This window comes from Alosa alosa, unplaced genomic scaffold (assembly GCF_017589495.1).
Source record: "Alosa alosa isolate M-15738 ecotype Scorff River unplaced genomic scaffold, AALO_Geno_1.1 AALO_1.0_unplaced_4, whole genome shotgun sequence".
Lineage (NCBI taxonomy): Eukaryota > Metazoa > Chordata > Actinopteri > Clupeiformes > Clupeidae > Alosa > Alosa alosa.
Genome location: NW_025962543.1, coordinates 194,013 through 208,991, shown reverse-complemented (window position 1 = coordinate 208,991; position 14,979 = coordinate 194,013).

The window sequence follows — 14,979 nt, the reverse complement described above, 5'->3', positions numbered from 1 at the left end:
TTTAATTTTTTCATTTGTTATATTTAATATTTCTGTATATAAATTATCATTATTTATAGAACTTGCAATATAATTTTCAAATTTTTCATAATTTTTTTCATTTATTGTATTGTTTGTAGTTGAAATATTATAAAATAAAAATATTGGAAATAAAAATATACCAAAAGATTTATCTATTTTTTTATCTTGTATTAAATTTTTTAATTTTGTTTTCATTTCTTCATCTGTACACAATATATTTAAAAAAAATATTAATATTAATATTATTTTTATTAATTTCATATTTGTGTTTCTGATATTTTTATTATAATATGAAAGATAATAATAAGTATGTATATAATGAAAGAGAATTTATTAAAGGAGAAAATTTATTAAATTTATAGGAAAATGATTATGAAATTTATGAAAAATTAAAAAAATTAAATAATGAAAATTTATTATCTGAAAATTATCTTAAAAAATTTGTTATAGGATATAGAGATGATAAGAATAGAGAAAAAATAACTTTAGAAAATTTTAATAAAACATTAGAAATGATAAAAGAAAAGAAAGACGTTTTAAATAATAAAAATTCTAAAATTAAAAGATTTTTTTAGTTAAATCCATAGTTTAATCATGGTTATGATAAGTTTGGAAATATTGTTAATTATATATTAATATCGAAATCAAAATTAGGAGAATTAATGAAAGAATTTACTTTAGAAGAATTATTAGATATTAATTTACATTTGACTGAAAAGTTAAGACAAAATATAGAAGAAATTGAAGAAAAAACAGGACTTTTAGGTTTAAGAACTACAACAATACTAGATTTAAATGGATTTTCATTATGAAGTGAGGGATCAAATTTAAAAAGTTTAATATAGGATATTATAAAGAAAAATTCAACATATTTTCCTGAAATGATGGAAAAAACTCTTCTTTTAAACACCGCTTGAACATTTAATATGATTTTTGGATTATTTTCACCTTTTTTAGATAAAAAAACAAAAAAAAATATATTTTATGGTTCAGGCGCTCATAAAAAAATAACAGATTATATTGATAGAAAAAATGTACCATATTTTTTTGAAGAAGGGGAATGTAGATGTGAAATATGTATTAAATATGGAAAATTGTTTTAATATAATATTTTTTATTTTTTACCTAATAAAACATTTAATTGATTCTATAAATTTGATAATTTATCTTCTACTACTTCTTTTTCTATTTCATTTCTTTTTATTGAATATTGTTTAGATTTTATTATTGTATTTAATTCATAATATACACCTGCTTTATTACAATAAGATATAAATTTTTCTCAATATTTATTTTGATTTAAAATTTTATTATTACCAAAGATTCATAAACAATATTTTGATCTAGTAATAGAAACATTTAATCTTCTTATATCATCTAAAAACCCAATTCCTTTATTATAAATAGTTCTAACAGTAGATAAAATAACAATATCGGCTTCTTTTCCTTGGAAATAATCTATAGTTTGACATTCTATATTTTCTAATACATCTATTATTATAGCAGAAGCTTCTAAATATTTTTGTATTAATTTTTTTTGTTTTTGATATGGAGTTAAAATATAAATTAATTTTTTATTTTTTATAAATTCAGTAGAATAGGATTTATAAAATTCTTCTATATATTTTACTATAGCACTTGCTTCATCTGTATTAATATAAATATTATTTTTCTTTTTAGATATATTAATATTTTCTTCAATTCTTTTCTATTTTTCTTCTTTAGAAAGATTAACATTAACATATACTAAATGAGAAAATCTATTTTCTTTATAAAACTATTTATTTTTATAATCATTTTTTCAAACATTTTCACCATTTATAAGATTTCCATTATAGAAAAAATGATTAGAAAAACAAGAAATTATAGGATGCATTCTATACTATATTCTAAGCATTTCTACATTAGTTCCACATTCTTTTAATCTTTCAAAAAATGATTTTGAATAAAAATCTCCTAATTGTCCATCTATAAATACAGTAGCAGGTAGCTATTGAGTATCACCTACCATAATTATTTTATCTGGATTAGAAAATAAAGAGATTAAGATATCAGGTTCAACACATTGAGCAGCTTCATCTATTATTAAATATTTTATATTTTCTAAGTTATAAGTATTTGAAGAGTTTAAAGTAGAAAATATAATTTCTGTATTATTCATTAAATATTTATTAATAATTTTATTTTGATTATTAGCTATAGATAATATTTTTATATTATTTTTTATATCTATTAATGTATTATATAAAACTACAGATTTAAATAAATATTCCATATCAGTATCATCATTTTTTGAATTTAATTTTTTATTTATAATAGTATGAATAAAGTATTGAATATTTTGTTCATAATCTAATTTTTGTTTTAAAAGTTGATCTAAATTATTATTTAATAATTCTGTATTATTATAAAGATTTTCATAATTTTTTATTTTATTTTCTATATAAACAAAGGCAATATTAGGATCTATAATTTTTTCTTTATTTCCTATTCTTAATATATTTGGACGATAATTATGCATTGAATCATCTATAAAACCTATTTTTTGTATTCTTGATATTATTTCATCTACGCAAGAATTAGATGGAGCACATACTAATATTTTATTTTTATTTTCTATTTCTACAAATTCATCTAATTTTTTAATATCTATTATTCAAGGCATATCACTTTCTAATTGATATTGAATATATTTTAATATAGAATCTTTTATTTTAGTATATCTTTCATTAAATAGATATAAATGTAAAGTATTTAAAATATTAATAATTAATTTTGTTTTTCCAGTACCAGGAGGACCTTGAATTAGGTTAATAGGGCCATTAATACCGCTACAAATATTTAAAAGAGAATTAAACTAGGTATTATTTAGTTCATATTTTAAACTATTTTTAAAATTGGAAGGAATATCATTTCAAATATTTTTTTGTTTTATATTTTTTAATAAAATAGGATTTAATATATATTTATAAATATTAATATTATCAAAATTATTAATAGAATTATATTTTCTAATATCTGATACAAGAGAATATAAAGGAAATAATACACCTTTTAATTTATTATTATTTTTTAATAAATTTTTTATAGCAATCATTCTTATATCATTAGATTTAAAATAAAATTTTATTTTATATTTATTTCTTTTTTTATATATTCAACAAAAAGTTTGATTATCTCTATTTATTATAGGTTTAAATTTATTTACTTGATCTCATATAAATATATTAATAGTTAGATCGTTATTGTTTTTTATATAATCTTTAAATATATTAGAATTACATAATATTTCAATTTTAGTATTATAAAATTTTGTTTTTTCAATTGGTATATCGGCAAAAAAGTTAGGAACAACATTAAATAAATTATTAATAAGTTTTTTCTAAATATTTTTCATTAATAAATTTATAAAATATTCTTTATATTCTAAAATATTATCAAAATTTATTTTTTCTTTAAAATAATGTATTTTTACATCTTCTCTAATTAAGTTATAAATATTTAAAACACTTATCATTTTTTTAAATTTTTTTGTTTCATCTTTGTTTATACATTTTTTCATATTTGTGTTTTAAATTTATTATGAAAAATAATTATAATAATTATTAAATAAAATTATAAAAATATAATTTAAATATTTATTAGAAAAATAAACGATAAATGAAATTATTATATTATTATAGTAAGATTATATTAAATTAAATAAAAATTATTGAAAATATTGATTATATAATAATTTAAGTTTTATAAAAAAACAGAGTATAATTAAATTAATTAATTAAAATAATTATTATTATTATTTTAATTTTATTAAGTAAATATTATTTATTTATTTATTTATTAATATAATTTTTTTAGTTATATTATAAATTAAACTATATATTTTCATATTATAACTTAATAAATTTCATTTCTATTTTTTATTCATCATTTGAATATTTTATTAAAAATATTTACACTATTAAATAAATTTTTATAGTTAAAGTATCAAACATATATAATAATGCTCAGCTATATTAATTTATAAATTTTATGATATTAAAATATTTTAAATATCACTTTATAATTGAAAATAATGAATTTAATATTAAATAATAAAAAAAAAAAAATAGGTATAAATTAATTTCTATTACATTATTATATTTCTTATAAAATGATTTTTATATAATATTTTCTACAATTAAAAATCGTTTAAAAAAAAAAAATTAAATATTAGAAAAAATTTAAAATTATTTTTAATTATGAAAAATATTAAAAATTATGAGTAAATTAGAAATTATAATATTTCTATATATAAATATATAATAAAATATTATAATTTTTATATAATTAATTAATTAATTTAAAATATAAGAAACATAAAATACTTTTTTTAAATATTTAAATTATTAATATAATATTATTATTAATAATTAAATATATTTAAATAAAAAAATAAAATTTTATTAAATACCGGAATGGTATAATTAATAATATATAATACAGATTATTTTATTTATTAAATTTTTATTTTTTCGGAGTATAATTATTAATCAATTAATTTTTATTTAATGGGAATATTTAGTAAATTTATAATAACAATAGCATGTATGTTTGCAATATTTATTGGTTTAATTTCTTTAATAACTATGGCATGAAAAACTAAAAACATACTTAGTTCATCAAATGAAGAAGAAAATATTAAGGATAAGAATAATATTAAAGAAAATAAAATAAAAGTTTTTCCAATTGAATGAAATGATGATTTAGAAGAGGAAATAGGAAATAGTTTATTTGAATATGATATAGAATTTGGATTAGAAGATGATATAGAAAATGAAAGTGGATTAATTTTTACTGACTTTTCTGGTAAGTATTATATGGAAAATGAGATTAAAAATTATCATATACTATATGATAATTTAAAAAAGAAGATGAAATTAAATAGTAGATGAAATTTTAGATCAGTAAAAAATAATGAATTTTTATCAGATTTTACAATTATATATACATATGTACAAAATCAAATATTAAATTTATCTGATTTTTTTGATATTAAATTGAAATTACCAGGTATTATAAATAATAAATAGTTATATAACTATAAAATAATAAAATCTTTTAGAATTTATTTTGATAAAGAAATAAGAAAAGTTATAAATTATGGTTTTGAATATGAAAAAATAAATAAAGCATTATCTATATATGACTCAACTTTAAATAAAAGAAAGGTTCAATAGGATAATATTTTATTAAATTTAAAACAAGAAGAAAAAGAAAATATTTTAAAAAATATTAAAGAAATTGCAAAAAATTTAATAATATAGTTTGAAGATAGCTTTTTTAAAAATATAGATATAAATGTTATTTCTGAAACTAAATATATAGAACTATTATCATAGTGTATAGATATGGCATTAAAATATGGGTAGAAAATAGAAGAAATAAGTACTGAAATGAAAGATATATATTCTTTAGATGATTCATAGTTATCAATAAATAAAAAAAATAAAGAAGAAACTATATCAATTTTTGAAAATACAATAACAGGAATATTTTGTCAAATTTTCGATATAAATTTTAAAAATCCAAATATTGATATTTAGGAAATTGAATTTAATAATATTATATCAAAAAATGAAATTTATTTTAATTTATTTATTGATTATAAAGAATTAGCAACTATATTAAATAAAACATAGTTTTTAGCAGATTTCTCAAGATATTAGATATATTTAAATCCTAAAGAAAATAATATATATAAACAATATATTGCTATTAGATATTATAATAAAATTATTTCAGATTTTTTAAAATCTGAATTAAAAGATGTAGACAAATATTTTTATATTTAAAATATTATGGATTTTAATTAACTACTATTTTTAAATATTTTTTATATTTTAGTTTATGTTTTAAATATTTTTTACAACTTTCTAATTTATTTCCTTTTCTTTTTTAAAAATTATTATTATAGTTTTATGTTTATGTAAAAAAATATCTAATTTTAATTTAATAATAAAGTTTTGAATTATATGATTTTTTATTTCAAAATATTTTATATTTACATGTATGTTTTTATTAATATTAATATTTAAACTAAAAATACTTATTTATATTTCTTAATTTATTGTTTCATTTATAATTTTTAAATAAATTTTTAATTTTATATATATAGTATAATAGTCATTATGATTTGGATCTAAATATTTATTTTAATGATTATTTTATTTATTTTAATAAAGTCCTATATATGGCACTAGTAATTAGCAAATATATCTTCTGAAGAAAAATATAAAAAAGCTCAACAAATATTATTAGAAGAATTTAACCTAATTTATAAAGATGAATTTTCAATTATAAATCAAGATTCAACAGATTTAAATAAAGAATAGAATATATCAGAAACATCAGCGGCTACTTTTTGTGACGAATCAAATTTAACACCTTATGAAAATATATTAAAATAGGAAGATGAAATCAATATATTAGAAAATAATTAGATTATAAATATATCTAATATTAATAATTTAGAATCATATTTATTATTTAAACAAGAAATAGAAGAAGAATTTATAAATAATTTAGAATAGGTATAGGTATAGGAAAAAAATTCAGAATAAAATAAATAAATAATATAATTTATTAGAAATATATTTTATATTAATTTAATAAAACATTAAAATCTAATTCAAATAATAATATTAATTATAAAATTAAATAACTTTATTAATTAAAAACAATATTTTTATTTTAAGTATAAATTTTTAAAAATATATTAAGAATATAAAATAATATTTATTTTTAGTATTAATAATTTATAATTCAAAAAATATTTATTTAATTTTTTATAGTATTTAAATATATAAATGATCTTTTATAATAATATCTATATAGTTATATAATATTTTATAAATTATATAATAATTTGTTTCATTTAAATCTATTTTTATCTAATATTCTTTAAAATTTACGCCAAACTAGATTTTATTCAATATTTTAGATATTTCTTTATAAGAACTATATAATATTTCAACATCTTCTCAATTAAGTGTTATTTTTATATGTTTTTTTATCATAGTAGAAATTAATTCTTTATGATTTTCTCAATTTGTTACATATGATTTAGATTGTAAGATATTTATTACAATATTTTTTTTATATTCAGTTTTATATTTTTTTATGAATATTTCTGTCTATATTTTTATTTTTTCTAATTCTTTTGGCTAACTTTCATTTTCTAATTTTTTTTCTAAAAATATTAATTCATTACCATATTTAAGCGCATTATCTATTATTTCTTTTATTATTTTATCTATCTTTTCTTTAGAATAATTTATATTTATATTTTTATATAATTCTATTAATTCTGTTTGTAATTTATTTTTAATTCTTTTTAATTCTAACATTTCATCTTCTTCTTCATTTATATTCTATTTTTCTAATTCTTTTTGATTTATATCAACTTTAAATTCTTTAATTTTAGACTATTTTCCAATATCTATAATTTTACTAATTTCGTTATCTAGTATTAATTTAAATTTTCCTATATAATTATTATCACTCATTGTCTATATCTATTTATTTTGAGTGTTTATAATACCAGGTAATTCTAATTTATTATCTAAAAACTAAGTAATTTTTTTTATTTGATTTTCTAAAAATACAAATACAGTACAATAATATTCTAAAAACCCCATATCGATTGTATTTTTATTTTCATATAAACTAATATAATTATTTAATTTTTCATATAAACTATCAATCTCATCATTCAATTCTAATCTATAATATTTTTTATGTATATAGGTTAGGGATGGTATTTCATCATCTTCTGATTTTATCTTTTCTTCATTATCTATTGATACTATATCTTTTTTATTTATAATTTTTATTTTTTCATTTTCTACTATTATATTTGTAGTCTGTTCTTTATCCTTATCTGGATTTTCTTTATTATTTGTAGTCTGTTCTTTATCTTTTATTATCTTTCCTTTTATTGATTTTAATTTTTCAAAAGTTATTTTAAATTTAGTATCTATTTTATGAATCATTCATATTAAAATAGTTAAACTTGTAATTATAAGAGAAATTAATAAAAATACAAAAAAATAAATTTTTCTATTAAATATATTTTTCATTTTTAAAATTTATATATTATTATTTTTATGTAATAAATTTATATATTATTATTTTATGTAATAAATTTAAATTAAATATTATTTTTATGTAATAAATTTAAATTAAATATTATAAATATTATTGAATATATTTTATTTATATTATCGGATTATATTTAATTATATATATGATATAGATACCTTAACCTTATATTATTATTTTTTTTAAAAAATAAAAATATATATAATATCAAAAATATGAATCATTAATAAAAGCCCAAAATTTATAAATGGTTTTATAATAAGAATATTTTATAATATAAATGTAATTTAATATAATTATTTTAAAATAATAAAAATTAATATATATTATATTTATAAAAATTATATTTTTTTATTTAAATATTTTTGTTCTAATTAATATATATTAAATATAATATTATCATTTAAGAACAATTTATAAATATATAAAATTTAAAAATATTTATTTATTTTTATAATATAAATAATTGTCTATAAAATTTACATAATTTTGTAATATTTTATAGATTTTATAATAATCTGTTTCCTTTAAATCTATATCTGTTCAAATTTTTGTATGTTCTTCATCTAATAATATATCACTAAGAATTAATGATATTTCTTCTTTATAAGAATCATATAATATTCCAACATCTTTTCATTCAGGTACTATTTTTATACGTTTTTTTATCATATCAGAAATTAATTCTTTATAATCCTCTCAATTTGTTACATATCTAGAATATAAAATATTTATTACAAGATTTTTTTTATATTCATCCTTATATTTATTTCACTATAATTCTATATCTAACGTTATTTTTTCTAATTCTTCTGGCTACTTATTATTTTCTAATTTATTTTCTAAAAATACTAAATTTTTACCATGCACAAATGCATTATTTATTATTTCATGAATTTTTTCTTCAGGATAAATTATATTTCTATTTATAAGTTCATATAAGTTCATTAATTCTTTTTTTATTTTTTCATTAATACTTATAAAATTTTCATTATATTTTTTAAGTAAAATATTTATACTAGAAATTATTTCATCTTTATTATCAAGGTTATCCTAATTGTTTGATTCTATTTCATTTAATCTAATCCCTAGAAGTCCTATCTATTGTCCAAAATATATGATTTTATTTAATTCATCATCTAGCATTCATTTAAATTTCATTATATAATTGTTATCACCTATTATCTATTTTTCTTCATCAATAGTATGTACAATACATGGTAATTCTAATTTAATATTCAAGAGATTATGAATTTTTTCTATTTGTTTTTCTAAAAATACAAATAAAACAGAATAATCTCTACTATTTTCTTTTGTAACAAGACTCTAAGCTCCATGTAACTTAATATTCTTTTTTAATTTTTCTAAAAAAATTTGAAAATCATTTTTCAATTCTTGCCTATAATATTTCCTATATATAATATTTTCATTTGATGTTTCATCTTCTTCTATTATATCATCTACGGTCTATTCTTTATCTTTATTTTCCTCGTTATTTTTAATCTATTCTTTTTTTTCTCCTTTTCTTTTTATTGATTTTAATTTTTCAGTATTATTTTTTATTTTAGTACTAACATTATTAATAACGATTGTAGAAAAAACTATAAATGACATTATAAAAGAAAATATTAAAAATAAAAATAAATAAATTCTTCTATTAAATATATTTTTCATTTTCTAAAATTTATATATAGTATTTTTTATGTAATAAATTTAAAGTAAATATTATAAATATATATATAAATATATATATTGTTTATATTATCGGATTATATTTAATTATATATATAATATAGATACCTAATTTTATATTTTTATCTATTATTAAAAATAAAAATTAGTGATATTAAAAATACGGATTATTAATTAAAAAATTATATATTCTTCTGTTTATATCTTTATATTATTTAATTTTTTTAGTTAACTTTTATCTTCTAATTTTTCATTTTTTCTTCTAAAAATACTTATTAATTTCTTCATATATTTAAATACATTATCCGTTTGTTTCTTTTATCATATTTTATACTTTCATTAAAATAATTTATATTTCTATTAATTTTTTAATAAATTCTATATTATCTTTATCTTTTAATTATGATATATATATTTTATTTAAATTTAAGTTTTTTTATATTTTTTGGATTTTAATTATATAATTAGATAAAAAATATAAAAATTTAATATATGATTTATTATTATTAAATATATTAAAAAAGAAATATTAATTAATTATTTTTGTAAATACTATAAAAATACGTTCTTAAAAAATTTAAATTTTTCTTTTATTATATTTAAATTATTTTAAATCCTTATTATATTTTCTATATCTCATTAGAGGATAAAATAAATTTGAAATATATAAAAATATCCTATTAATTTTAATAATTTATTTAAATATAACTTAAAATTATTTTTAAAAAATTTAAATAAATTAAAGAGAATTTATTTATATTTTTAAGTTAATTAAATTAACTATCTAAAAATTTAAATAAATTATATAGAAATTAGTAATTAGATCTTTATTTAACATATTTAAATTTTTTCTAATATTTAATTTTTTACTTTTAAACGATTTTTTAATTGTAGAAAATATTATATAAAAAATCATTTTATAAGAAATATAATAATGTAATAGAAATTAATTTATACCTATTTTTATTTTTTTATTATTTAATATTAAATTCATTATTTTCAATTATAAAGTGATATTTAAAATATTTTAATATCATAAAATTTATAAATTAATATAGCTGAGCATTATTATATATGTTTGATACTTTAACTATAAAAATTTATTTAATAGTGTAAATATTTTTAATAAAATATTCAAATGATGAATAAAAAATAGAAATGAAATTTATTAAGTTTAATATGAAAATATAAACTTCGACAAAATATAATTATGAAAATATAAATTTTTTTTATAAAAAATATTTTATAAACCAAAAAATAATTAAATAAATATTATATAAAACTAAATAATTATATATTTAAAAAAATTAATTACCGTTTTAAATTTTATATATATTAATTACTTAAAAAATTATTAAATTTAAATTATTAAATATATAAAATTTAAAATAATAAAAATACCGAAATTCTTTTAATAAAGAATATGATAAAATATGAAAAATTATTTTTAAATTTTTATTCTCGGAATATATATAAAATATGCCATATAAAAAAATAATAGGAAGTTTACTTGTTATATGAATTTTTATAAGTATATGTGTTATATTTTTTTATAATCAAATATTTAAATATACAAGTATTTGTTTCCAAAGTATTAGAGGATTTTTTTCAAATGATGAACCGTTATAGACAATACAAATGAATAGTATATTAGTAGAAACAAATAAAAGATGTAATTCTATAGAACATCAACCGAGTCAGCTAACAATAGAATATAATAAAAATATGGGAAAAACAAATAATGTTTATTATGAAAATACAATAAAAAAAGACTATAAAAAAACTCCTAGTTTAAACACAGAATATTATAATATCGAATATAAATCAATATATAAATTATATTTAGAAAAAATAAATGAAGAAAATAATATACAAGTTTTTCAAGTAGAGAGTAAATTATATCAAAAAAATACAATGGAATATATATTTGCGGTTGTTTTTATACAATAGAATATAAATTATTTTAATGAATTTTTAATGTTAAGATTAAAATTAAGTGGAACTATAAAAGAAAAATATATATACAATATTCCAGAAATAGTAAATTTTAGAAAATTTCTTGATAATGAAATAAAATCAACTCTTAATAATTTCAATATATTATCAGATATAGAAGAAAAAATAAATAAAGAAAAAGAAAAAATGGAACCAGAAAATGCAAATATGTTTTTAAATTTAAGAGAATCTAAAAACATTATATAGATATTATATTAAATGAAAATGATTTTGACGATTTAGATATCTTTGATCCAGAATTAAAAATATATAAAGAAGAAGAAAATCAATTATTTTAGATAATAGATGAAGAAATAGAAATAGAAATGTTAAATATAATAAATAAAAAAATGCCTGAAAGTAAAATCATAAAATATTGACTTCTAAATAAACATACATTTAAAAATTTTATTCAAAAATATAGTCATGAATTTTATATTTATGAAAATAATCAAGAAAATCTTGAATTATCAAAAAATCAAATAAAAGAATTAGATTTATTAGATAAAATTTTACAAAAAGAAATGTCAAGAAAAAAAAGATTTAAACTCAATACTGTTGAAATACATTGACCTATTGTTTTTAGAAAATTAATCTTAATTTTTATAAAGAGAAATTTAAAAAAATTTAAAGAAATTAAAAAATTAAATGATATTCCTAAAAAGGACATAATATCAGAAAAAAATGAAAATATAAAAAAATAGTTTAAACAAAATTTAAATTAGAAATCAACTATAAAAGAATTAGAAAAAAATAAATTTTTTTTTAAATAGATTATTAATGAATCAAAACAAAAAATAATAAATAAATTAAATTCTTTACATAATAATGTCAAAGAAATAGCTTATTCAAATCCGTCATATATTAATGAAAAAATAATTTAGAAAATTTATTTTATATATTCTGAATATGAAAATAAATTATTATATAATACAATAAGTACTGAAAAAATAATTTTACAATATGAAAATGAATTAACAAAATTATTTTGTGAACTTATATCTGTAAAGTTTGTAAAAAAAGCATTTACTCTAAATCAATATATAAAAAGAATTATAATATAGCCTGAAAATAAAAAAGAATTAGTATAGTTTAGAAAAATTATAATAGATTATAAAGATATAGCTATTAGATTAAATAATAATCCATTTTATATAGATGAAGAATCATTAGAAGAAATAAGTTTAGATGAAAAGGAAAAAGATATATATAAAATATATTATAATTTATCAAATTATATAAATTATATAGATATCTATTTAAATAAAGATAAGTTTTCAGATAATAGTAGTATATATTCAATAACTATTTAATTTTAAATTTTTAAAAATAAAAATCTGATTTTTTCTTAATTGTTATAAATTATATTTATATAATTTATTCATCTTTTATTATAATCATTTATCATAAAATATTTTATGCAATATTATACTAATATTACATAAAATATAATTTTTTAATATATATTAAATTTTATCTAAATATTACTATATATTAAATATTATATATAATATAATATAAAAATACATTAGTTTACATATATTCCATAATATATAATTTTTTAATATATCCATAGTATTTTTAAAAATATTTTAAATCTATCCGAAATTATTTTTATATAAAACTATTAAAATGTTTATGAAAATAATAAAGTTAATAATAATATTGATAAGCTTATCTGCTGCCTTTATAGGAATTATATCATTTAAATTTCCAATGAGACAAATAGCAAATCTTACTCCTACTACATGCAGAGATAAAATAAAAAATATTAAAATTCCATATTTAGAAAGTTTAAAACCAAAAAATATTATTAAAAGAGCATTGTATAGAGGAGAAACATTAAAAGATAAAATTGTAGTAAAAGGAGTTGGAATTCAAGATATAGATTTAAAATATTATGATTTAAAAAATAATAAATATTATTTAAATTTTGCACCTAAAATTAGTAAAAAATATCTTCCAACTTCTAAAAGATGTATGGTAAAATATATTGAAATGTTTGTTTTCGTATATGGAGAAATTATTAGTATACAAAATACTGTTTAAATAGAATAAAATTGTCTGGAAAAATAAATAGTAGATATCTATATAATATTTCTGACATGGAAAAAGTTAGAGAAATATTCGATGAAGGAATAAAAATATTTTTTATGAATCTGATTCATACAAAAAAAAAGTTATCTATTGAAGTAATTATATACTTAAAAAATTTCGCACTAGAGGTTGAATTACAGTTTCCAAGAGAAACTAAATTATTATATCAAATTTTAAATGAATCAGTAGATGTATATACTCAATATCAAAATGAATTAAACTCACTCAGTAGTGAATTAACTCAATTAAATCTTTTAAAAAAAGATACAATTATATTAGTTCATGAAAATAAATTAACAAAACTTTTCTGTAGTCTTATAGGTGCTAATTTAATCAACTTAGGAAATAGGTGGTCTTCTGTATTTAAAAAATTAGTAAATCCAAGAGCAGATAATTCTGACCAAGGAAATACTAAAAAATTACTAGAATCCTATCTTGAAATAATAGAGATATTAAATGATTATCCATTTGATATAGATAATATGGAAAAAATTAAATTAGATAAATATGAAGTAAATATGTATAAAATTTATTTCCAATTAACTTATTATACATTAACTACTGTAAATTTGTTAAATAAAGAATAAATTAAATATTTTTAAATTTTAAATAAATTTTTTAAAAAAATATTTAAACATAATACATAAAATATAAAAATATTTATGTATTATTTTCTAAATATATATTCTTTATTTATATATTTTAATTTATTATATATTTTCTATGGAAATAAAAAAAAATTCTAAATTTATTTAATTCCAAAAATATTAATCCATAATAATCCATTAATATAATTTTATACTGTTATTCATAAATTAGTAGATTAAATTAAAATGATTTTTAAAATTATTAAATTTGTTCTAGTATCTCTATTATTCGTAGTTAGTATGTTTTTTATACTAGGAACTTTCTCACCAAATAATAGAATTACAAATCATCCTGTTACAGAAAGGTGTGTAAATAAAATATCAAGTATTAGAGAACATATACCTAATATAAATGTAAGAGAAAAATTATCAGATATTAAACAAC